The sequence below is a fragment of the Leucopleurus acutus genome, assembly GCF_964270905.1.
Source record: "Leucopleurus acutus genome assembly, chromosome: 8".
In the NCBI taxonomy this organism is placed as follows: domain Eukaryota; kingdom Metazoa; phylum Chordata; class Mammalia; order Artiodactyla; family Delphinidae; genus Leucopleurus; species Leucopleurus acutus.
The window spans coordinates 5052677-5077250 of NC_139151.1; the positions used below are offsets into that span (position 1 = coordinate 5052677).

A 24574-nucleotide genomic window follows, 5' to 3' on the forward strand; every position below is an offset into this window, starting at 1 on the left:
CACTATGTGTTTTAAAATTTATTGATAAACTGTGAGATTTGAGCTTCTTAGTTTGGTCTATGCACTTTTTGGTCTATGCACTTTTTGGTCTATGCACTCTCCTCTGTGGCCTCTGGGATAACTTTGCCTATTATGGGTCTTGGAGGTTATCACTGGCCCAAGGTAAATTCAGCATCAGGAGCTGACTTTAGAATCTTTGCAAACGATTGTGACTCTACTGTTTTGAGAGTGATTAAATTTGTCATTTAGCCTATAGGTTGCAAAACTGTGTGCAATCATATCCAGACATGGTCCAACAGAGATGCTGGGAATCAGAGACGGATGTGGTAGCTAGCTATGTCTTTGAATAGTTTCTCATTGAGGAGGCAAGGTATCTGTTGTTCTATGTGGGAAAAGTGCATTATGTTGGACAAGGGAATTTATGATACTGGATGTATGGGAAGAAATATGTGTGTACCCTCTATGAGATTGCCTGCCTGGCATTCCCCCTTCTTCTGGAAATTGCCCCTTTGCATCCACATATCTGGCATAGGAGCTGCATGTTCTTAATGATGCCCATCGTGTTGATTTTGGTTGGTTGGTTTAGGGATGAGTACCTGACCTGACCTAAGCTAATAAGCCCCTTCTCTGGAATTTTTGAATTTAGGACTCAAAGAATTGAGGTCAGTTCCTCTCCAGTGTAGACATTTGTGTTGTTGTTCTTACAGACTGCAGTATACTAGGGTTTTAACCTTATATCTGGGGTTCTAGAGCCAGATTGCTTAGATTTCTTTTTTATTTATTTATTTATTTATGGCTGCATTGGGTCTTCATTGCTGCAAGTGGGCTTTCTCTAGTTGCGGCGAGCAGGGGCTACTCTTCATTGCCATGCGCAGGCTTCTCATTGCGGTGGCTTCTCATGTTGCAGAGCACGGGCTCTAGGTGCATGGGCTTCAGTAGTTGCGGCTCACAGACTCAGTAGTTGGGGCTCTAGAGTGCAGGCTCAGTAGTTGTGGTGAACGGGCTTAGTTGCTCCGCAGCATGTGGGATCTTCCTAGACCAGGAATTGAACCTGCGTCCCCTGCATTAGCAGGCAGATTCTTAACCATTGCGCCACCAGGGAAGTCCCCAGATTGCTTAGATTTCAATCCTGACTCTGACATTTACTATCTATGTGAACTTACTCTCTCTTCAGTTCCTTACCTGTCAATTACAGGTAATTATATCTACTTCATAAGGTTATAATGAATATTAGAAGAACTTAGGAGAGTACCTTGTTCTCAATAAATGTTCGTTATCGGGCTTCCCTGGTGGCGCAGTGGTTGAGAGTCCGCCTGCCGATGCAGGGGACGCAGGTTCGTGCCCCGGTCCGGGAAGATCCCACATGCCACGGAGCAGCTGGGCCCGTGAGCCATGGCCGCTGAGCCTGCGCGTCTGGAGCCTGTGCTCTGCAACGGGAGAGGCCACAACAGTGAGAGGCCCACGTACTGAAAAAAAAAAAATGTTAGTTATCTTTACTCTTTACAAATCGAGACAAATGTTTTATTTTTCCCAAATCTGACTTCAATTCAATGTTATTCAACATTTATTTTTTGCACACATACTATATTACGAGCGTTAAATTAAGCTTAGGAAAAAATATGGTACCAAAATAGACAAGGTCCCTGACTTTTTTGATCTTATAGTTTAGTGGGGGAAGCAAATATTAAACAAATAATCACAGAAATAATACAAGCTATAAGACTTGCTATGAAGGGCAAGTAGAAGGTGGTATAAGAGATTATAACTGGAACACCAATCTAGCCTTCCTTAAGAAAGCAATGTAAGAGTTAGTAAGGGAAGAGGACATTGGAGAAAGCTTTCCAGGTAGAGGGGTCATCAAAAGCTTTTTGAGGCTTGGATATAGTGAGAAAAGGAGGAGGAAAATAGCAGGAAATGAGGCTGGAGAAACAGGCAGGGACCAGATCATTCAGGACCTTGCAAGATGAATAGGGCACTAAAGGTTCAAGATCTTGGAGGTTAGGTTAAGGATTTTGGATCAGGACGGTGGCAGTTGAAAATGAGAGTCGACAGGGTTAAGAGATAGTGAAAGGGAAAGAATCAAGCATTTATCCTGCTTTCTTACATGAACTATACCAACAGGTAATCAAATAATTGAAGAGGGGTGATTTCCCTTGTAGAAATATTGTAGCTTCTAAATGAAGAATGATTGAATTATATCACCATTTTAAAACTCCTAATGAATGAATTGATGCAGGCATTATTCATCAACAGCTGTTAACACTACAAAAAGAGAGACAAGCACACACTGTGTGTCTCCTAATGGAAAAATACACCACCACCTAGGAAGGTAACCTGCCAAAAAATTAAACACGAATCTGATAATACATCTAGATCTTACTACCAATTTATAGAAAATAACAGAGGACAAGGTAACACATTAAAGTATGCTGTGGGGATGCAAATGACAAAATCTGGATTGTGGCAAAAACTAAAGGACAAACAACTAACTTCCTTAAATTAAAAAAAAAAAAAAATACTAGGAGTTCCCTGGCGGCCTAGTGATTAGAATTCTGGGCTTTCACTACCATGGCCCGGGTTCAATCCCTGGTCAGGGAACTGAGAACCCACACGCCTAGCGGCGTGGCAAAAAACCCAAAAAACAAAAACAAAAAATGGGAAAACAAAGAAAGAAAAAATAAATACAGAGGACTTTCAAAAATGTACCAACCCAAAAACAATCTAAAAAAGAGTGGATATATGTACATGTATAACTGATTCACTTTGCTGTACACCTGAAACTAACACAACATTATAAATCAACTATACTCCAAAAAAAAATTTATTTTTTAATTAAGAAAAAAACGTACCAACCAAACACAGTATAGTTCCTCACTGAAACATTTGGTTAAAAAAAAAAGGAACATTTATGAGTCTATTGGAAATGTGTATAGTAACAGGATATTTTATGACATTAAGAAATCATTGTTATTTTAAATTTGTGATTATGGCATTGGGAGTTTGTTTTGAACTCTTTTAGAAATACAGACTATTTACATAGAAAATCATATGATATCTGGACTTTTCTTCAAAATAATATGGGAAGGGGAAAAAAATTGAAGGGAGTATGGACGAGGCAATGTTGGCCACTGACTGGATTTGGGGGCTTGAGTGTTAGGTACATGTTTATATATTTTTAACTGTCCTTTCTATATTTTATATGTTTGAAATTCTCCACAATAAAGAAGAAGGGGGCTTCCCTAGTGGCGCACTGGTTGAGAGTCTGCCTGCTAATGCAGGGGACACGGGTTCGAGCCCCAGTCTGGGAAGATCCCACATGCCGCAGAGCAACTAGGCCCATGAGCCACAACTACTGAGCCTGCGCGTCTGGAGCCTGTGCTCCGCAACAGGAGAGGCCGCGGTAGGGAGAGGCCCGTGCACCGCGGTGAAGACTGGCCCCTGCTTGCCACAACTAGAGAAAGCCCTCACACAGAAACGAAGACCCAACGCAACCAAAAATAAAATTAATTAATTAATTAAAAAAAGATGTTTATATTAAAAGAAATTTGGAAAGCAAAATTGACATAATTTAATAATAAATCGAGAGAGGGAGGTGTCAGAGATGACCCTGGGTTCTGATTTTTGTGCCTGGTTCTAAAATGGTATCCTTCAGTGATCAGAAAACAGTGAGCGAGAACACTGTCTATAGAAGAAGGCCACTCGTCTACCTTGGACATGTTGAGTCTGAGGTATTTCTCAGACAACCAAGCAAAGTGGAACTAGTAGGCAGTTAGACAGGCACATCTGGAGCTGGGCAGAGAGATATGGGCTAGCAGTGTGCATTTAAGAATCAATGGCTTGGGTGGTCCAGTGGTAAAGAATCTGCCTTCCAATGCAGGAGATGTGGGCTCGATCCCTGCTTAGGGATATAAGATTCCACATACTGCAGGGCAACTAAGCCCACGTGCCACAACTACTGAGCCCACGTGCCACAACTAGAGAGAGAAAACCCACACGCCACAACTAGAGAGCAGCCCATGTGCCATAACTAACACCCGATGCAGCCAAAAATAAAAATAAATAAATTTTTTAAAAAGTGCATTAAAAAAAAAAAGAATGGCTCACAGAGTTTAGACAGGTCTGCCTGGGCACCAGTTCTTAAACTTGAGCAAGGGTCTGAATTACCTGGAGAGTTCATTTAAATACAGATCGCTGGGCCACTACCCCAGAGTTTCTGAATCAGGAGGTCTAGATATGACTTAAGAATTCACATTTCTAACAATTTGACAGGTGACGCTAATGCTGCGGTCTGGAGACCACATTTTTGAGGCTCACTAGTCCCGGAAGATAGTATAAACACTAGTTCTCAACCCTGCATGCACACTGAGAATGTCAGCAAAAACAAGGGAGAGAGTGTTTCAAGTTTGATCGAGTACTCAACAAGTCCAAATGCTGCTCAAAAGTCCAGTGAGATGGGGAATTCCCTTGCGGTCCAGTGGTTAGGACTCGGGCGCTTTCACTGCCGTGGGCCCGGGTTCAATCCCTGATCGGGGAACTAAGATTCCACAAGCTGTGTGGCACACCCCCCCCCAAAAAAAATCCAGTAAGATGAGAGTGCAAATAAATATCCTCTGGATTAGCAACATAGAAACAATTGGTGACAGTAAGAAGGTAGAGTGAAGGGAAGATCAAATTAGAGGGGATGAGAAGTAAAGAAGAAGCAAGAGCAAAGAACAGTGAGTGCGGATAATATTTAGGTTTGAGAAGTCTGGCTGTGAATCCTGTGAAGAGGAAGAAAAATAGTGTTGTGGTGGGAGGCGAGGTGGGCTGCGAGCAAACAAAAGCATTAAGATCAAATCACTGAGACCAAAGCATCGCCTTCTTCCTTGAATTAAAAAAAAAAATTAAACCACCAATTCCCCATCTGAAGATGAGCTGTATTTCAACAGTTGCATCTTAAAGATCTAACGAGTCTTCAAAAATCAAAAGGATGTTGTGACCAGATTTGACAATTATGAATAAAGCTGCTACAAACATTAAAAAAAAAAAAATCGAAAGGATGGACTTTTTTTTTTTTTTTTAAAGGATGGACTTGGGGCTTCCCTGGTGGCGCAGTGGTTGAGAGTCCGCCTGCTGATGCAGGGGACATGGGTTCGTGCCCCGGTCCGGGAAGATCCCACATGCCTCGGAGCGGCTGGGCCCGTGAGCCATGGCCGCTGAGTCTGAGCGTCTGGAGCCTGTGGAGAGGCAGGGAGAAGCCACGACAGTGAGAGGCCTGCGTACAGCAAAAAAAAAAAAAAAAAAAAAAAAAAAGGATGGACTTTAATTGTGGATATTCTGGCATCTTGGAGAAGAATGGGTAAGTCTACTGAAGCACAAGCTTCTTCCCTGACATCACACGTCGTGGGAAGTTGCCATTCTACTAACTGATATTGGCCCCCATATTCATTTATTTCATTAATCATGATTCATTCCTTAAACACTTATCAAATACCTATTATGGGCTAGACACTGTGCTAGGCTCTGGGATTAAAGTGGTGAATGATAAGAGGGAACTACAGTGATAATTAGAAGAGTGTTGGAGAAATGCAGGGAGCTCTAAGAATCTATACCATGGGATCTAACACAGTCAGGGGAAACAGGGGAGGAGGCCTTGAATGAGTGGTTGTCAGAAAGAGAGCTGAATTCCATTTATATGAAAAGTCCAGAATGGGGATATCAGTAGAAGCAGAAAGTATACAGATTAGTGGTTGCCTAGGGCTGAGGAGCTGGGGAGGAAGGGAGAGTGACTGCTAATGGTAAGAGTTTCTTCTTGGGGTTACGAGAATGTTCAAAAATTGACTGTGGTGATGACTGCACAACTCTGCATATACTAAAAAACACTGAACTGTAACACTTTAAATGGGTGCATTGCATGGTATGTAAATTATATCTCATAATGTTCATGTATTTTGTTAAAAAAACAAAATTCATCTCAGTAAATTTGAAGATCTAATTCAGTTTATTCGATTCCTGAATCAGGTAGCATCCCATCTAGCAATGAGAAGTGTGCTCTGAGGGGCTGTACAAAATGGGAGGTTTTATAGGAAGAAGTGGGGGGCAAGGGATGTTTAATAAAAGAATAGAAAGGATTATTTTTAGGCCAGGACACCTGCTTCTGTGGGGGGAAGTGACAGCAAGGGTTTCATCATGCAGACTGCATCTTCTTCCTGGGGCGGGATGGGGTGGGGAATGGAGAGGGTCCATGTGACAGATTATTATTATTGCTGACCAGAAACTTCCAAACTGGCTGATTAAGATTACATTCCCGGTAAAGGTCGAAACTGCAATTAGGTCAAGTATTAAATCTAGGTTTGGTACCATGGGCTTTAGCAAAAGTGATGCCATTTGGGCTTGTGGTTTTTATCTTTATTTTATTATTATTATTATGTTAATTATTTATTTTTGGCTGTGTTGGGTCTTCCTTGCTGCACGTGCAGGCTTTCTCTAGTTGCAGAGAGCAGGGGCTACTCTTCCTTGCGGTGCACGGGTTTCTTCACTGCAGTGGCTTCTCTTGCAGAGCACGGGCTCTAGGCTCATGGGCTTCAGTAGTTGTGGCACACGGGCTCAGTTGTGGCCCGTGGGCTCTAGAGTGCAGGCTCAGTAGTTGTGGCACACAGGCTTATTTGTTCTGTAGCATATGGGATCTTCCCAAACAAGGGCTCGAACCCATGTCCCCTGCATTGGCAGGCGGATTCTTAACCACCGAACCACCGGGAAGCCCTGGTTTTTCTCTTTAAATACATATATTATGTAGAAGAGATGTGTGGATTGAGAGGAATTAGCTAAGGAACAATGTATACATATACAGAGGGAGTAATGTGTGCACTGGAGGAAAGAGTGTGGCATTTTAGAAGATGTGAAAAAAAAATCTGCATCTGGCGTGTTCCTTGAAAGAGTATAATGAGAGTTGAAGCTGAAGCTATGTATTGAACAGGCCCACATTTGTAGCTGTGAAAGCCATGGTAAAAGTTTGAGATTTTATCCTAAAAACAATAGGAAGCCATTGTTGTGTGATAAGATCACTATGCATTTTAACTCCAGCTACCATGCAGAGAGTGAAGAGAAGGGGCCGGTATATTCGGGAAACCAGGTAGGTGGTATTACAGTTCTCCGGGTACAAGGTATTGGTTGGTGTCTTAGATTGTTAATGCAAGTTCGTGTGCCCGATGCACAGTGAGGCCAAACAAACTGAAACATCGGGGCCATGCAAGATGTGGAGGCTCATGCCCTAAAAAGCCCGGAGCTCCCCGAAGGTCGGCAAAGCACTTTTAAAAGCCAGGGTGGCAGGGGGAGCCTCAGGGTATGTGATCAGCTTATCAGCTTATCAATTCTCTGATTGTCTGATGGTGAGGTAGCAGGGTGGTGTCACAGGGGTTAACTTTATCAGTCCTTAGGCTCCAGGAGGCCTGGGGCTATGTGATCAAGGTTAGCATCTTCCATTTGTTGGAGAGGGGGTTTTTTTTACATCTGCAAAACAACTCAGGAAATGTGTATCAAATCCACTATTATCTAGGTACTTCAGAGAGGAGCTAAAGCAGAGGATCTGGGGGAAGGCCTGTCCTGGGAAGGGAAGGCCCGATGGGGTCCTGCTTGGTTACAAGATTAGGATGGTGGTCGTAGGAATGGACGAATTCAGCAGGACTTGTTGATGGGTTGGAACTGAGATGTGGTAGAGTAGTGAAGTAGCCAAGCTGACATGCTCAACTGGATGGATGATGAAATGGGAATACTAGAAGAGGTGCAAGTTTCAGGGTTGGGGAGTAAGGCTAATTTTGTTAATATAGTTGGAATGATCTAATAGGGGAGCAAGGCTGCTTTGTGCAGTAGTGAGTTCTCCTCTATTGGAATTATCCGAGTTGGACTAGAGATCTTTCAGTTAAGTGTCCAGTGTTCTTGCTCTGAAATAAGTTGTGGACTAAGTAACTAAGTTCCCATTCAGCCCTTATGGTCTACCACAAGCGAGTGCCATCTCTGCCAGAATTTGGCCCCCCGAACAGCTCAGGGCTGAAATAAAACGCTCTTCGCCTGGAATTTGAATTCCTCAGAATCACCTACACCAGGTTAATAATTAAAGGTTCCTCATAACTGTCTCCGTTTGTTTGTTTCACCTGTGTGCAGGATTCTGGTTTCATAAAATCCTCCCAGCAGTATTATTTAACCTAGTGTGGAAAAAAGGTGTATATATTCCGCCAACCCAAGGGCAAGTCTCTACTAGCCCAGGAGAAAGTGGGAGGCTGCAGATGCCACAGAAAGTGACCCTGCCCAAAGCCAAAACAGAGGAGAAGACTCCTACAAAGTTAATCTTTTTATATCTTCTCACACCCTATCCAACCATCTAGCCCTGTGCCCTTAGGGTCCCACAGCCATTGGGTGGTTAATTTATCCTCCAGTCCCAGGGAGGGGGTGGGGTGAGAAGATGATAATTTTTAAATATAAAATGAAAAACAGAAAGTACAAAAAGGGAGGAAACGGAGAAAAGACAAGAGAGTAATACAAGAAAAGCTGTATTTTGTGCCAGGGCTGCCACCTCAATCCCCTGGGAAGCAGTAAGGACTTGCCTAGAGGTCCCTTATCGACTCTCCGATTAAATGCCCTAGGAGAGGTCCGCGGGATTTGTTTGACTGCTTTATTCCCACCCTGATTCTTCTCCAGGTATTACCTTGTGCACCTGCTCTAACACACACCAGGCCCTTCCTGAGACTTGCTCTGTCGCTGCCGTTCCCCTTCCAGGGTAAGCATTCCGCCTTCTTTTTCTTCTCCTTCTTCAAATCTCAGCACAAACTTTCTGGGCCTCATGCGCATCTTCCTGACTTTCCTCATCTCTGAAATGGGAATAATAAAAATGATGGTGGGAATAACAGCAAAACCTACGTATTACGATTGCTGTTGGGATTAAACATTATATATACTTGAAAATCTGTTGGAAACCGCAGAAGACTATACAATTTGACGTTGCTTTTTATGGCCTTTATTTCTCACGTTGATTTCAGTGGCTAGAAAGAGGGGGTGCTAGGGTGCTGGGGTGCTTGTCTCTCAGTGAGATCAATGCAAGACGTTGCCAAGTGTTTCAGAAGAAAACGCCACTCTACTTCAGATGGGGTGCCGGCCACCTTGAACAAAGCCCTTTGGAGAAGTTTTTCCCTGCAAAACCTGAAGGCGTGGGAAAACACAGCATGCAGCTGAGGAGTCCCCGGGCGCTGCAGGCCGCACCCCCTTGGCCCCAGCGCGGCCGGCCGACTAGCCTGGGGCGCGCTTCTGCCAGCCGCCCAGGGCGCCCCTCCGGGCCGGGGACGCTAAGGCTTGGAGTCCCGGAGTTTTAACACTTCACGCGATTTTGCAGTTGACCGAGAACTCTCAAGCCCCCCGCATACTCCCTCGCCGGAAAGTCAAGTTAGTGGCGGTGGAACCAAATGAGACTCCAGGTGTGAAAGGAACAGGCATATTTGGGGAGCGGCTCTAGGTGACCCCGTGTTGGGGGAATAAGATGGATTTCTCCAGTCATTTCAAAACCGCACCTCCCGCCGGGTGGCCCAGGGAAATTCTAGAACAATCCTCGGGCGCCGAGAGGACGCCCCGGGCTGCAGAGGCCGCAGGGAGCCGGACACCGGCCGGGCTTGGCTGCCTGCGGGGAGGCGGGTGCGGGAGCCGGCGGCGCACGGCATCCTCACCTGTCCGGGGCCGCCTCTCCGCAGGCCTCAGTTTCCGCGTGTGAGAAATGGGCTGACTACCAGCTCACCCTCTCACCGAGAGAAAGCATCTGGGGTGTTCCGGTTCAGCGCCGCTACAGAAACCACTCGAGAAAACAGGAGTTTGTTTCGGTTTTAGTTCAAAGAAGGAAAAAAAAATGCAAGAAGCGTGCACCGTGCGCAGAAATGCTTGTCAAGGTTAGCGGGAAGCCGGCTGAGCGGACGGGCAGAGGAAGGGCGAATTGGCCAGGGCCTAGGCGGCCTGTGAAGGTAACTCTACACGTGTTCACGAAGGCATGAAGATGCACGGCTCCTGTCAAAACCCGCGGGTGCGTCGGGAGACCAAACTCGAGCGACGGCGACCAGGAGCAGCGTCCTCTGCGCCTGCGCAGTACCCGCGTTTCCCCGCCCCGAGCTCGCGCCCCGCCCCCGAGCTCTCTCCGCCCCGCCCACTTGCCCTCCCCCTCCCCAGCCCGGCCGCCCGCGCAGAGCATTGTGGGACACAAACAAAGTGCCCCCAAACAGGCTGGAGTGAGCGGAGCGGCAACCGCGGCGGCGCCGGCCCGCACGCGCGCGGCGGCGGCTCCCTCCCAACCTCCCCCTCCCCTCCCCTCACTCCCCTTCCCCTTCCCCACCCCGCCCCGCCGGGAAAACGCGAGCCGTCGCCTCGCTCCCCAAACCGCCGCCTGCCCTCGGCCAACCGCCCCCAACGGCCGCCCGCGCGCGGCTCGCCGGGCCCCCTCGCTCCTCCCCTCAGGCCCCCAGAGCGCTCCCCTCCCGCCGCCTCGCACTCTCCCACCTCGCAGGCACGCCGCTGCTCGGGGCCGCCATGCCCCTGCCGCAGGCTGTCCACGGGCCTAGGCGCGGCGGCCCGAGATAGGGTCTCCTCCGCCTCCCGGGGGAGGAGAGAGGGAGCGGGCCGTGCGCTCCGCCCCCTCCCCCCGGGCTGCCGCCGCCACCGTCGCCACCACCCCCTCGCCGCCTCAGCCTGGCGGGGAGGAGGAGGAGGAGGAGCAGCAGGCCTCCGGGCCCTGGCACCGCCGCCCGCAGGTAACGGGGAGGGGAGGGCAGGGCCGGCCCCTCTTCGCCGCCCGCGCCCTCGGGCGCGCCCTCCGAAGGGCTGACGCCGTGCGTCCCCCATCTGGGCGCTGGACGGAAGGGAACGCCTGGTCTCCTCACCCCCCTCCGCGCCGGGAGACACCCCGCAGGGTCCCCTCAATGGCATCTGAGTCTTCGGGAAGGAGACTGGCCTTGGGTCCCGCCGTCCAGGAGAAATTGCCCCGATCTCCCAGGACGCCCCGCATCCGCACGCGTGTGTGCCCAGCCCCCTAACCCCGAGGAGACGGAGTGTTAGCGTCTCACCTGGTCGAGCCCGCAGCGCGAGACCCACTGTTCCCTTCTCTCCCCTGCTGCTTTTTTTCTCTGGTACTGGGAAGAAAAGGTTGGCACTTACTTAAAAAACAAAAAATGAAAACCTTTTTTTGTTTCCTATCTGGGGATCAGTCTGCATCTAGTCATTTTCTGCTGGCCTAACCAGAAAAGGGTTACCTGCGAGTGAAATGACGAGTACGTTAGAACTGATGAAAGGAAGCATGCTTGTGAGTTGTATGAAGGTTAACCAGAATTTAGAGTAAAGCCCAGTAAGTCTGCTTTATTGGGACTGACTTATAGAAATGAAGGCCAGAACTTACATTTTTTTCCACGTATAAGTAGATTTTCTGTTGGTTAGGAAGACATTCTCTTTAACTTTCACTTATTTTCTTACTGTTTTATTCGGATAAGCGGCTAATACCAAAAGCAGACTTCACAATTTGATAGATACCAGTTGTTTGGGTAGGTAGTTTTTTTTTGCCTAGAGTGTTTCGGTCGGAATTATTGCATTTAAAAAAATATTATGTAAATCTTCATTTATACAGTTACCCCCATTACTTCACTTTCACTGCCAATGGATATTTAATTTTACCTAATGTAGCTTCCTAATCATGGAATGTGGCAATAATGAAAGGAATGTTTTCCTGTAGTCTTGTATTTTAGGATGATTGCATTAATTATGAAAACCAGATTTACTTATTGTGTGCAACACTGCTAGGCATTTTACATATCTGATGTGATTTTATTCTCAGAACAACCTAATGACTTAAGATACTATTACTTGAGTTTTACAGATGAGACAAACTCAAATGATATTAAGTAACTTGCTTTAAAAGGCCACACAACTAGTTAGTGATAGAGGTGAGATTTGTATCCAGATATAATTCCAGTGTAGATGTGTTTTCTACCATTCCTCTCAGTACAGGTACACTTTTTTTAAACTTAATTATGAAAAATGTCAGTCTCTTTGAAATTGAGGGAAAAATGCAGTGAACACCCCAGTACCTAGATTCAGTGATTGACATTTTTGCCATTTCCCCCCTCCTCCCTTTCTGTGTGTCTCAATATGTAATCATTTGAAAGTAAATTGCAAACTCCATGACACTCCAGTATTTCAGCATGGATTCCTAAAACTAAGGACATTCTAACCCCAGTATCATTATCAACACCTTTCTAAATTAACAATCCATATGCAAATTTCCTTAGTATGCCAAGGTCTCTTTTGGGAAATCTACCCCTACCCCCAGCATTGCATTTGTTGATTACGCTTCTAGTCCTTTTTTAAAAGAGGAGTACCCATCTTTTTTTATTCTGACAATTAACCAAACCACTTGCTTTATAGAATGCTCCCACTTCTGGGTTTGTCTGTTTCCTAATGGTGTCATTTAATTAATTCCTCTATCACCCTGAATTTCCTGTTACTGGAAGTTAGGTCTAAAGAAAAGCTTGAGTAGCTTAAGGAAAACTTTATTTGGCAAGAATATTTAATAGATGATGCTGTGTACTTCATGTTATGCCATTTAGGAGGTATTTAACGTCAGATTGCCACACTGTTAAGGATACTAAATGTGACCACTTGATCAAAGTGGTGACTACCAGATCTGTTATAAAGATGTGGTTTCCCTGTTTGTGATTTGTACGTGATCTTGGAGTAGTTCCTTGACACCAAGCAAATACCTGTTTCTGCCTACCCTTTGCTCAGTGATTTTAGCACCCATTGATGACTCTTGCTTAAATCAGTTATTTTATTGGAGATTTTCTGTCTGGAAGATTTCCTTCATTAACTAGGAGTCAACTAAACTTCCTCCTAAAAATGCTAATGTCCTCCCTCCAGTTATCAGTATTCAGAGTAAAGAATACTGGGGCAATAGTCACCCCCAATGGTGGCAAATAAGGGTTTTTTTTTTTTTCTTTTTTATGGGGATAACTGTAACCAGCAGGGCCCCATGGGGCCTTCCCAGGAGGGCCTTCCCCCAGATCCTCTGCTGTGGCTCCTCTCTGAAGTACCTAGATAATAGTGTTTGATGCACATTTCCTGAGTTGTTTTGCAGATGTAAACCTACCCCCCTCCAACAAATGGAAGATGTTAACTCCTGGGGACCTTGAGCACATAGCCCCAGGCCTCCTGTTGCCTAAGGACTGATCATGTTAACCCCTGGGACACCACCCTGCTGCCTCACCATCAGACAGTCGGAGAATTGTGCACAAGCTGATCACATACCTCGCAACCTCCCTCCCTCACCTGGCTTTTAAAAGTACTTCGCCAACCTTCGGGGAGCTTGGGGCTTATTAGGGCATGAGCCACCTCCTCTCCTTGCATGGCCCTGCAGTAAACCTTTCTCTGCTCCAGACTCCGACGTTTCAGTTTGTTTGGCCTCACTGTGTGTCAGGCACATGAACTTGCGTTAAAAGTTTCGCTATGGACTCATGGGTTTTAATTTATTTATTTTTTTTATTAATAACCATTACAGTCGTTTTTCTTCTTGATCTAACTGTCCCAAATTTGGACAGTAGGAACCTTTTCAAGCTGTCTCCTGTGTCTTTTTAGTGCTGGGAGTGCTTTCTGGCACAGGATATCCCAGGCTTGCCTTGTTACTTTCCTTGTTTCAGATCTGGAATGGGCTGTTAATCTAAGGAGTCTTGGTTCTTTGTAGTGAGAAACGGTGTATAGACACCAAGATCTGGATGTTTGGCATATTCATTGCTGCTGGAGTGTCACTATTTCTAGGCCCTTTCAGAGGGGAGAACTAAAAATGGTTTTTTGCTTGTGAATCAAGTTCTTAGTGATATCCAATTCAGATTTAACGTAGCAGATTTTTCTTTAACTTCTTTGATTCTATATTGGTCTCTTTTGTCTTAAACAAAAATCTTGGTTCCTAATAAAATTAACATACTTGCCTTATCCTACTATGTATACTTAAAATCATTTCAAAATTATCATACCAATATCATTACTAACAATAAACTGAGTAAAGTTTAAGGTTTCTTTGCATCTATTTTTGTCCTTAGAATATATTACATGAAGGCTGTATAATCAGAGTACTTACTGTGTTCAGAAGTCACTTGAAGTACTTTCCTCTGTTTGGTTATACTGCCAATTTGATATGGTTAATTGGTTTTTTGTTTTGTTTTGTTTTGTTTTTGCTGTACGCGGGCCTCTCACCACTGCGGTCTCTACCGCTGCCGCGGAGCACAGGCTCCAGACCCGCAGGCCCAGCAGCCATGGGTCACGGGCCCAGCCGCTCCGCGGCATGTGGGATCCTCCCAGATCAGGGCACGAACCCGCGTCCCCTGCATCGGCAGGCGGACTCTCAACCACTGCACCACCAGGGAAGCCCTCAAGCTTGTTTTTGCAAGCTTTACTTTGAAAATCATATCTTTATTGTTTGGTCAATTTTTTTTTTTTCCTTTTGGCTGCAGGCTTGGGGGCTCTTAGTTCCCCGACGCTGGGCCCTGGCATTGAAAGCCCGGAAACCTAATCAGTAGGCCACCGGGGAATTCTGAAAACCATGTCTTTAAAGGGGCATGTAGTTGGTAGAGTTTTATGAATCCATCTACTTATATGTCACACAGCAAAACTGACATACATATGCTATCTGCAAATATAAAAGGTATTTGGATATATGATCAGTGAGCATAGCACTTGTTTTTCGATTGGGCAAATTTGATAGAAATTATAATTATGCCTACAAATGAGAATATATAAGGGAGCAATCAGTGGTTGTCTAAAATAAGCAGAATACAATTATGCAGTTTATAAGCTGCTTATCACCCAGGAAAAGTTGTGCCCACGGTGTGTTTCCCTCTGTGTACACCATCACTGCTTTTGGTAATAGAGCAAACATCTCTTTCCTTCAGGAAATGGAGTGGGAAAATGAGGAATGCATATGCTTTGGTCCCATTTGCCTTCATTCTGTCTTTAATCTTGGTAAAATATACTACCCAAGGTTAGAACACATAAGGTGATGAAAAAATGCCACAAAGTGTAGCATAGGTATATACACTCACATAGCAGCTAGAGCTTATTGTGGTAGACTGAGTGGGCTAATACAGTGATGATAATTGCCAACATTTGTTGAGCCCTTTTAAAAAGGTAGCACTGTGCTAGACATTTCATACATCATCTCATTCACATCTCACACTAACCCTTTGTTATTGCTGCTGGTATCTGCAAATAAGGAAACGGATATCCAGGTTTCAAACTCAAGTCTGTCTTCAGTGTTTCACTTAACTACTTTGCTGCACCTCACAACTAAATATATGTCATAAAATTGGATATATTTTCACTCAGCATGAATCAAATTAAAGGAAGTGCATGACTGACATTAGTCCTATAGCAGCACTGAAGATTGCATCTAAAATTTTCCTAATAAAATGTTGGAGGTTTTAATTTTTTTTTTTAATTTTTATTTATTTACTTATTTATTTGGTTGTGTTGGGTCTTCGTTGCTGCACATGGGGGTTCTCTAGTTGCATCGACCGGGGGCTACTCTCCGTTGCGGTGCGCGGGCTTCTCATTGCAGTGGTTTCTCTTGTTCTGGAGCTCGGGCTTTAGGCACGCAGGCTTCAGTAGTTGTGGCACATGCGCTCAGTAGTTGTGGCTCACGGGGTCTAGAGTGCAGGCTCAGTAGTTGTGGCACATGGGCTTAGTTGTTCCACGGCATGTGGGATCTTCCTGGACCAGGGATCAAACCCGTGTCCCCTGCATTGGCAGGCGGATTCTTAACCACTGCGCCACCAGGGAAGTCTGCAGTGTTGGAGGTTTTAAACTTTAAGTCTTCCTAGCCTTGTAAAGGATAAAACTCTCTTGTTATTGAAAATGGTCAAGCATCAAAGACTGTTGTAAAGGGGTTTCCTTCATTAGTTGGGGGATCCTAATTAATTTGGCTTCTTCCAACTGTAATTTTTTAATATCTTTATTATATATATTGAATGTGTGTATGTGTGTGTGTGTGTGTGTGTGTGTGTGTGTATATATATATATATATATATACTTTTTTTTCCCCTCCTGTGGTTTCCTGGTATTCTGTAGACTATTGAGCATGTCTTTATATAAGATATAATGGGATGTTTTTACTTTAAATGCAACCGCATTCATGACTGAGACAGTTTTCCCTGTACCTCAGACTGATTGCTTGAAATTTATCTCCTGTTAAGCTGAAAGCCACATTAGTTTTCCTTTGTTCTTTATATCAGAAATACTTCACCCCATTTTAGACAATGAGCTGGAAATCTCTGGATTCTTAGCCACAGGATCTAAAATAAAATAGTGATTGCATATGTGTTTTTAAAAATATAAAGATACATTAAATTTATATTACACTCTTGCTTGAAGGGCACATTGAATATTACATTAATTTCTTCACTAACATTATTAGGGCCAGAGGTGACCTTAGCCAGCACATTTTTACATAACTGATCATGGAATACATCACTGGCTTATATCATTGTGGTATTTCACATTGATAACTGTCTTATAAGAGTGAAAGTTGATGGATGAAACTTACTAATGTCTCACTTTTCTAGGAGAACATCTTCTTTGTCTCCATATTGAATGTTCTTCCATTTTAATAATTGTATAGCTTTAAAAAACTTAAAAATTACAAATGTTTGATACTCCAAGAATTTGTAATTTCTGTATTCTATATTGTTCTTCTATAGGTATTCAGTGGTATATATATGTATTTTTTTTATGTTGACAAGATTTGCTGTTTACTTGGTTTTGATTTTTTTTTTTAATTTTTATTTATTTATTTATTTATTTTTGTGGTACGCGGGCCTCTCACTGTTGTGGCCTCTCCCGTTGCGGAGCGCAGGCTCAGCGGCCATGGCTCACGGGCCCAGCCGCTCCGCGGCATGTGGGATCTTCCCGGACCGGGGCACGAACCTGCGTCCCCTGCATTGGCAGGCGGACTCTCAACCACTGCACCACCAGGGAAGCCCGGTTTTGATAATTTTTGATGCATTCAGCATAACTATTGTACAAACATCTTTGGGTACCATATAACCAAGACTTTGAATATTTGGAATCAGGATTTTGTGGAACTACTGCCCTTGGGCTTCTGAAATGACTTTAGGTAATTCCTTTTAAAAATGATTTTCTCTAATTCAGATCTTAACCTAAGTATCTGATCTTCACCTACTGTTAGCAAGCAAGCCTATTCAGAACTACCCTCTATTAAATGTTAATTTTATTCACTTTGATAAAATTAGTAAATTCTTTGGTCCAAACAAAGAAAATAAAATGTAAGAGTTTTCAGGGACTCGAGGCATACTTACTTTGCTTCCATTTCATTTTTCTCTTTTACTGGTGTGTTTACTAGCGTGTGTGTGTGTGTGCGTGCGTGTGTGTGCTTTCTTCCATTTTTACCTTTTTCTCCTTTTTTACATTTTGACTATCTGGGTTTTACTTTTTCCTTTGCTTTTGCTTTTCTTTGTTTTTGCTTTGGATCACCCAACATTGCTCATTTCCTTTTTGTGGCTTTCCATTACTCCATGTTTCTTTTACCTTTGGTGCCTTTTACTGTGCCATATGAAACTATACCCTACTTCTGTGAGAATTGTTTCTATTTACAGGAATCACTGCCTCTGTTTTTGGCCTGCCTGGTATGTTTCCTCCTCTTTTCTTCCTACTTCCTTCAACTGGGTTCACTTAGCTTTACTTTGAGAGGCAGTTCAGTGTAAAGCATCACTGAGCATGCCGCCTAGGTTCAGATCTTGACTCTAGTGTTTACTAATTGTATGGCCATGGGCTGGTTCCTTAACTCTGTGCTTCATTTTCCTTGGTTAAGTGGAAATACCAAGTGATACCTATCTCAAAAGGTTGTGTGAAAATTAAATTATTTAATATGTAAAAAGTGCCTAGAATAATGCTTGGTACATATTGAGTACTATGTAAGTATTAACTAATGATTATTACTGCTTTTTTTAAAAAAATGGTTCAAAGCCATTGATTATTCTTTAACAGTTTCTTGAGATATCCATAACTCAAAAGCCATAGATTATTGACACTAGAAATTTGTGGTCTCCAATTTCAGTGGGGCCTTCAGTGCCACCTAGCCATCCTTTTTTTCTCCTCCACACATTTTTTGCATATTTCATTTTCCTCAAAATTCTGCTTTATGTCCTCTCTTGTCAGCAGTCTAACCTCTACCTGTAACTTCAGAGAGAAGTAAAAGCCAAAGCTATCAGAAAAGAACTCCCACTACTTCTTCTCACCACCCACCTATAAGCCTAACTGTAACTATATACCCTTCCTTTCCTTTTTTCTTACACTGGGTCTCTTTCTGTTTAAGGCTAATTCTTGTTACTCAAGCACTGAATCCAGTTTCTTTTTATTTATCCAGGGATCTTACACTATCTGTTATCACCTGTTTTCTATATCTTTTCCTTCTCTGATTCTTTTCCACCAATACTCAAAACATTCTCTATATTTTACCACAATTTAGAAAAGCTTATTGGGGGGAAAAAACATTCTGTAGTTTCTCCCATTTTATAAAAATATCGGTATCCTCCCTCGAGCCCTTATTTCCCTCCAGCTAACCCCCTTGCCCTATCTTTAGAGCCAAACTTCTTTAGATTGAATTGTCTACTCAAAATTTTCACTTGCTCATTTCTATATAGTCTTTATTGCAATCTAGCATCTAACTCTACTGCCTCTCCATTATGTGCTGTTTTAAGGTCACCAGTGACTCCTTGCAGATAAATTGAATAGACTTTATATCTTATTTGACCTATCAGCAGCATTTGACACTGTCAACCACTCCTCCTTGAAATGCTCTATGCCCGTCATTTCTGGAGCATTCTACCATCCTGGTTGTAACAGGGAAGAACAAAATCTGACTCCATGTTGGATCTGTTTCTTTTACTTTGACCTTTGCTTTCCATTGTTTTTGTTCTGTCTATAGGTATAGGCATACATAATGGCCTGCCCCTCTGCCTGAATGTTAAACTGAAGTGCCTTTATTTAGCTCACAGGGAAACAGTGACCTGCCCACCTGTGAATGGCTGCAGAAAAGAAGAAGAAATTAACACATCCCCTCCCTAGGACTGGCCAGAACCAGGAGATATTTTGCAAGACTGACTTACTTCCTCCCCTCCTCCCCTCTCTGTTCTATAAAAGAAACTAGCATCCCCATCCCGATAAGATGGTACTCTAGGCTGCTAATCCGCCATCTTTTCGGTCTCAGTAAAGTCACCGTTCATTGCCTCAACACCTCGTCTCCTGACTTACTCGCCTGTCATGTGGCAAGCAGAGTGAGCTTGGTCTCGGTAACATGGTCATTCTATATATCACTTGCCCAGGTTTTCCTTCTGCTGCCCCCTCCCCCTTTTTTCCCCACCTCTTTTTCCCTTGGTCAGTCTAGCTAAAGACTTATCAATTTTGCTTGTCTCTTCATAGAACCAAGTTTTGGCTTTAATTTTTTCTGTGATTTTTCTATTTTCTGTTTAATTTATGTCTGAGCTTTATTTCCTTCAATTTTGGGGGGGTTTGTCTTGCTCATTTTCTAGCTTCTTAAGGTAGAAACCTAGGCCATTGATTTTTTTTTTAAATTGTAGTGAAGTACAGATAAAAAATTTACCAACTTAACCATTTTTAAGTGTGCTGTTCAGTGGCATAAAGTACATTCACATTATTATGCAACTCTCACCACCATCTATCTTTAGAACTGCTTTCATCTGCAGAACTGTAATATAATTCTGTACTCATTGAACAATAACTCCCTATTCCCCTCTCCCCCCAGCCCCTGGCAACCACCCTTCTACTTTCTTTCTATGAATTTGACTGCTCTAGGGACCTCATATAATTGAAATCCAACAACGTTTGTCATTTTGTGACTAGCTTGTTTCACTTAGCATTATGTCCTCAAGGTTCATCCATATCATAGCACATATCAGAATTTCCTTCCTTTTTAAGGCTAAATAATATTCCATTGTACATACTACAATGTGGTATATACCACATCAGTGTGTACATACCACATTTTGTTTATTCATTTATCTATCGATAGACATTTAGCTATTGTGAATAATGCTCCTGTGAACATTCATGTACAAGTATATGCTCATGTCTCTGCTTTCAGTTCCTTTGGGTATATACCCAGAAGTAGAGTTGCTGGATCATATGGTAATTCTGTTTAATTTTTTGAGTAACTGCCATACTGTTTTCCATAGTTCTATGCTTACATTCCCACCAGCAGTGCACAAGGGCTCCATTTCTCCACATCCTTGTCAACACTTGTTATTTTCTGTTATTTTGTTTTTTATAGTAGTCATCGTAATGAATGTGAGATGGTAGAGTGTGAGGTGGTAGGCCACTGATTTTTAGACCTTCTCTAATATATATATTTAAAGCTATAACTTTTACTTTAAGCACTACTTTAGCTGCATTGTACAAATGTTGATAATGTATTTTCAGTATTTTACTCAGTTAAAAATACTTTGCAGTTTCTCTTGTTGATTCCTTCATCACTATGGGTTATTTAGAAGTGTGTTATATTTAAAATACATGAAATTTTCTTGATAACTCATTGACTTCTAATTTTTTAATTGTGATTAGAGAACATAGTCTGTGTGCATTCATTCCTTTAAAATTTATTTAGAAGATTTGTCTTATGGCCCAGCATATGGTCTGACTAGGTGAACATACCTTGTTGCACTTGAAAAGACTGTGTACCAGTGACCTTTGTGATACTAAAGATAGCCAGCTCTAGCCTTCCTTTACTTGCTGTTTGCATGGTGTATCTTCTAAAATACCTCTCTGTCTTTTTATTTAAAGTAAGTTCCCTGTAACGAACATGTAGTTGGGCTTGCTTTTTTAATCCTACTCTCTGCCTTTTAAATTGGAATGTTTATTAGTCCATTAAAATTTAATGTAGCTACATTTTACATTATTTTGAAAAGCAGGCGTGTATCAGTTTGCTAGGGCTGCTGTAACCATAAACTGGATGGCATGAAGAGAAACTTTTTTTTTTTTTTTTTTTGTGGTACGCAGGCCTCTCACTGCTGTGGCCTCTCCCGTTGCGGAGCACAGGTTCCGGACGCGCAGGCTCAGCGGCCACGGCTCACGGGCCCAGCCGCTCCGCGGCATGTGGGATCTTCCCAGATCGGGGCACGAACCCGTATCCCCTGCATCGGCAGGTGGATTTGCAACCACTGCGCCACCAGGGAAGCCCGAAGAGAAACTTTTGTCTCAGTTCTGGAGGGTAGAAGTCTGAAATCATGGTGTTGGCAGGGTTGGTTCCTTCTAAGGGAAGGAACTTATGAGGGAAGGATCTCTTCTTGGCCTCTCTCCTTGCTTTTACTAGTGCCTTGGCTTGTGGCAGCATAATTTCAATCTTAATATGGCATTCTCCCTTTGTGCATCTGTCTTTGTATTTCACTTTATATAAGAACATCCTAATTACCTCAGTTTAATTTGATTGCTTTTTAAAGAGCATGTTGCCAAATAAGGTAACATTCTCAGGTACTGGGGATTAGGATTTCAGCCTGTCTTTTGGGGGACACGCTTCAATCCATAAGACACATATAAGGTTGGCAACAGTACAAAAGCGTATTAGGTAAAGCCACTATACTTGTGTACGTATTTTAAAGCATACATAGTAGGACTCATGAGTACTTGGTAGGAACACTTAAAACACTCTTTAGAGAAACAGAGCTCTTTAAATGCTAATTGGCTAAAACTGACTTGAATTTGATTTGCTTATGTAAGGATCCAAGAGACTGAATAAGATATACCCTTTCTTCAAGCTTTTTTTCTGGTAAAAATGATTTGAGGTTAATAGCTGATATCCCTTAAGTACTGTGATTGAATTCTTGTAAATGGTCACTGATGGGATGGGGAGAGAGAGGGGACTGTGAATTTGTGTTTTCAGTCAGACAGATCTTTTTTCAAATCCTGGTTTTATTACTTATAAGAATGTGGACAAGTTAATTTAACCTTCTGTTTCCTCCTTTATAACTGGATCTTAAAAATTCTTTTCCCAGAATTGTGAGACCAGAGTGTGATAAAGACACTTGGTAGGAGTTACTCAATGTATATTAACTTATTTTCCCTGGATATAGAAATTAATAATCAGCATGACTCTGTGGTTACCAGCAATGAGAAGAAATTCTAATAGTTTAATATCACTGGTTTCATTGATTTATTGTTTAACTCCAGGTAAATCTCATTCTCTCTTCTTCTCAAAGCTCTGAACTGGAAAGAACTTCTTCCTATAGTAAAATGATTAAAACCTTTACTTGATTAAAAAGTGGCTAGTTATAGGGGCTTCCCTGGTGGTGCAGTGGTTGAGAGTCCGCCTGCCAATGCAGGAGACACGGGTTCGTGCCCCGGTCCGGGAGGATCCCACATGCCCCGGAGCGGCTGGGCCCGTGAGCCATGGCCACTGAGCCTGCGCGTCTGGAGCCTGTGCTCAGCAACAGGAGAGGCCACAACAGTGAGAGGCCCGCGCACCACAAAAAAAAAAAAAAAAAATTCAGTTATTTTGCCTCAAGTTTTACTTTGTTGTCCATCATTTATAATTATACTTTTATTAATAATGTGAATGAACATAAAAGAATATGCTTATTCCAAAAGTAAGCACCATAAGTCACAAACATTTATTCAGCTTTTTAAAAATGCCCTGTGTTAGGCAGTTAAAGAATATACACAGGCTCAACCTTTTCCCTCAAATAGCATATGGATCTATAGGACAGCAAAATCTGTAGGCAGCTAATTGATCACCTATTATACATAAAATACTGATTAAAAGAGCAGTGATCCTTTTGTGGCCGTAAAGCGATGCCTAGTTGAGAACCACTGCACTATAATAAGGAACGTTACTGATAAGAGTATAGCACATGTAAATGGTGTAGAGACAGAAATGATTTAGAAACTGTACTGGTGTGTCTACACGAAGACTTGTGCACAAATGTTCATAGCAGCTTTATTTGTAATAGCCCCAAACTGGAAACAACTCAAGAGTTTGTCCTCTGTTAAATGATAATCAGACTGTGGTACCTCCACACAATGGAAGAGTACTCAGCAATAAAAAGGAACAAAAATTCTTGAGCCTAACAACATGGATGAATCTCAAAATAATTATATCCAGTGAAAGAAGCCAGATGAATAAGAAAATATATACTGCCTGATTCCATTTATGTTAAAATTCTAGAAAATGCAACTAGTCTAAAATGAAAAGCAAATTCGTGGTTGGGGGGGTGTAGGAGGGCTGGAGGGCAAGATTGTGAAGAGGCACAAAGAAAATTATAGGAGTCATGGAAATGTTCCTTATCTTGATATCTGTGTGAAAACTGACCTAATTGTATGCTTTAAATATGTTTGGTTTATTTTACATCAGTTATACTTCAAGCATTTATAAAATGATTTTTAAAGAACATAGGTATAATTGATTCTAAAAATATACTGGAATTATCCTTGGAGAGACAGGACATATACCTGGTAAACCTAAATTGGTATTATATCAAATACCTAAACTGGTATTATATCAAATCTCAGATCAGTGGTCAAGACAGAAAATGCTACAGGAGTTCAGTGGAGGGAAGGGCAGCATAGTTTAATAATAAAATGAGGAGAGGATTAAAGTCAGAGTACTTGATTTTGAGGCCCTATTAGGCCACTTATTTTTTTCTGATCTTTATTTTCTGTGATTTTTGAAGAATTTCCTAATCTACTTCATAAAATTTTTTAAGATCCAAAGAAAATACACTGTAATCTGAAAAGTGGCATGCAAATGGAAGGTATTGCTGATATCCAGAGAAGAAGGAAGAACAAAATAGAGTAGTATTTGACCCATTGAGAGCAATAAGGGAATTCCAAAATGAGAACAGAGGTGGGGAAGTGGAAATATGTGTAGTATGTTCAGAGAATGAGTCAAAGATCAGTTTGACTGGAGCAAAGAGTTGTGTTGGAGAGCAAGGAAGAAAAGATAACTAAAGCATCTAAAAGCACAATAGAGCAGAGAGAATATGAGATATATAGCGAGAAAGACTAGCATCAGGATGTAAATTGCTGTTTAATTGCCTTATGGCTTTGGATAAGTCATTTATCCTCTGAGCTTCAGTTTCTTCATCACTATAATGGGAGGATAATAGTCTGCCTTATCTTGAGTACTTTATGTATTGAAATCAATTGATGTCCAGTGATACATATATGAACATGCTGAAAAGAACTTAGTGCTGTTCAGAGTTGTACAATGTGATAGCTAAGGCATGAGGTAATAATTGCTGTACTAAAATCATTGGATTTTAGACAATGTGAACAGTGATGGAGGATTAACTCAAGATTGGTGAGATTAAAGAGAAGGAGACCAATCAGGATGTTAAGTAGCCCAAGGTAGTGTGGCTAATGGAGAAAACAAAGGGTGGATTTGAGATAGGTCTTAGTGACCAAGTCTGTGTTAGGAGGAAAAGTGAAAGATAGAAGTTGTATTAGCTTCCTGTGGCTCTTGTAATAAATTATCAGGAACTGGATGGCTTAAAACAACAAATTTATT

At 42.5% G+C, this 24574-nt stretch overlaps 1 protein-coding gene and 1 long non-coding RNA gene across 4 annotated transcripts in view; one reads left to right on the forward strand and one right to left on the reverse strand.

Moving 5' to 3' along the window:
• Positions 1-10595, reverse strand: part of LOC309965617 — a 33820-nt gene extending 23225 nt beyond the window's left edge. Inside the window, exons 1-2 of the long non-coding RNA XR_014326400.1 lie at positions 10507-10595; positions 8681-8843 (exon numbers count right to left, since the gene is read on the reverse strand). This is a non-coding gene — a long non-coding RNA (uncharacterized lncRNA). The remainder of the gene's footprint in view (positions 1-8680; positions 8844-10506) is intronic.
• A 59-nt stretch (positions 10596-10654) lies between these two features.
• The window catches only part of ZBTB44 (zinc finger and BTB domain containing 44), a 63867-nt gene continuing 49947 nt past the window's right edge, over positions 10655-24574 (forward strand). Inside the window, exon 1 of one of the 3 annotated variants that reach the window (XM_082845200.1) lies at positions 10655-10757. The gene's annotated coding sequence lies outside the window, so the exon portion shown is untranslated. The remainder of the gene's footprint in view (positions 10758-24574) is intronic. The other 2 variants (XM_082845202.1, XM_082845201.1) reach the window with 2 other exon arrangements.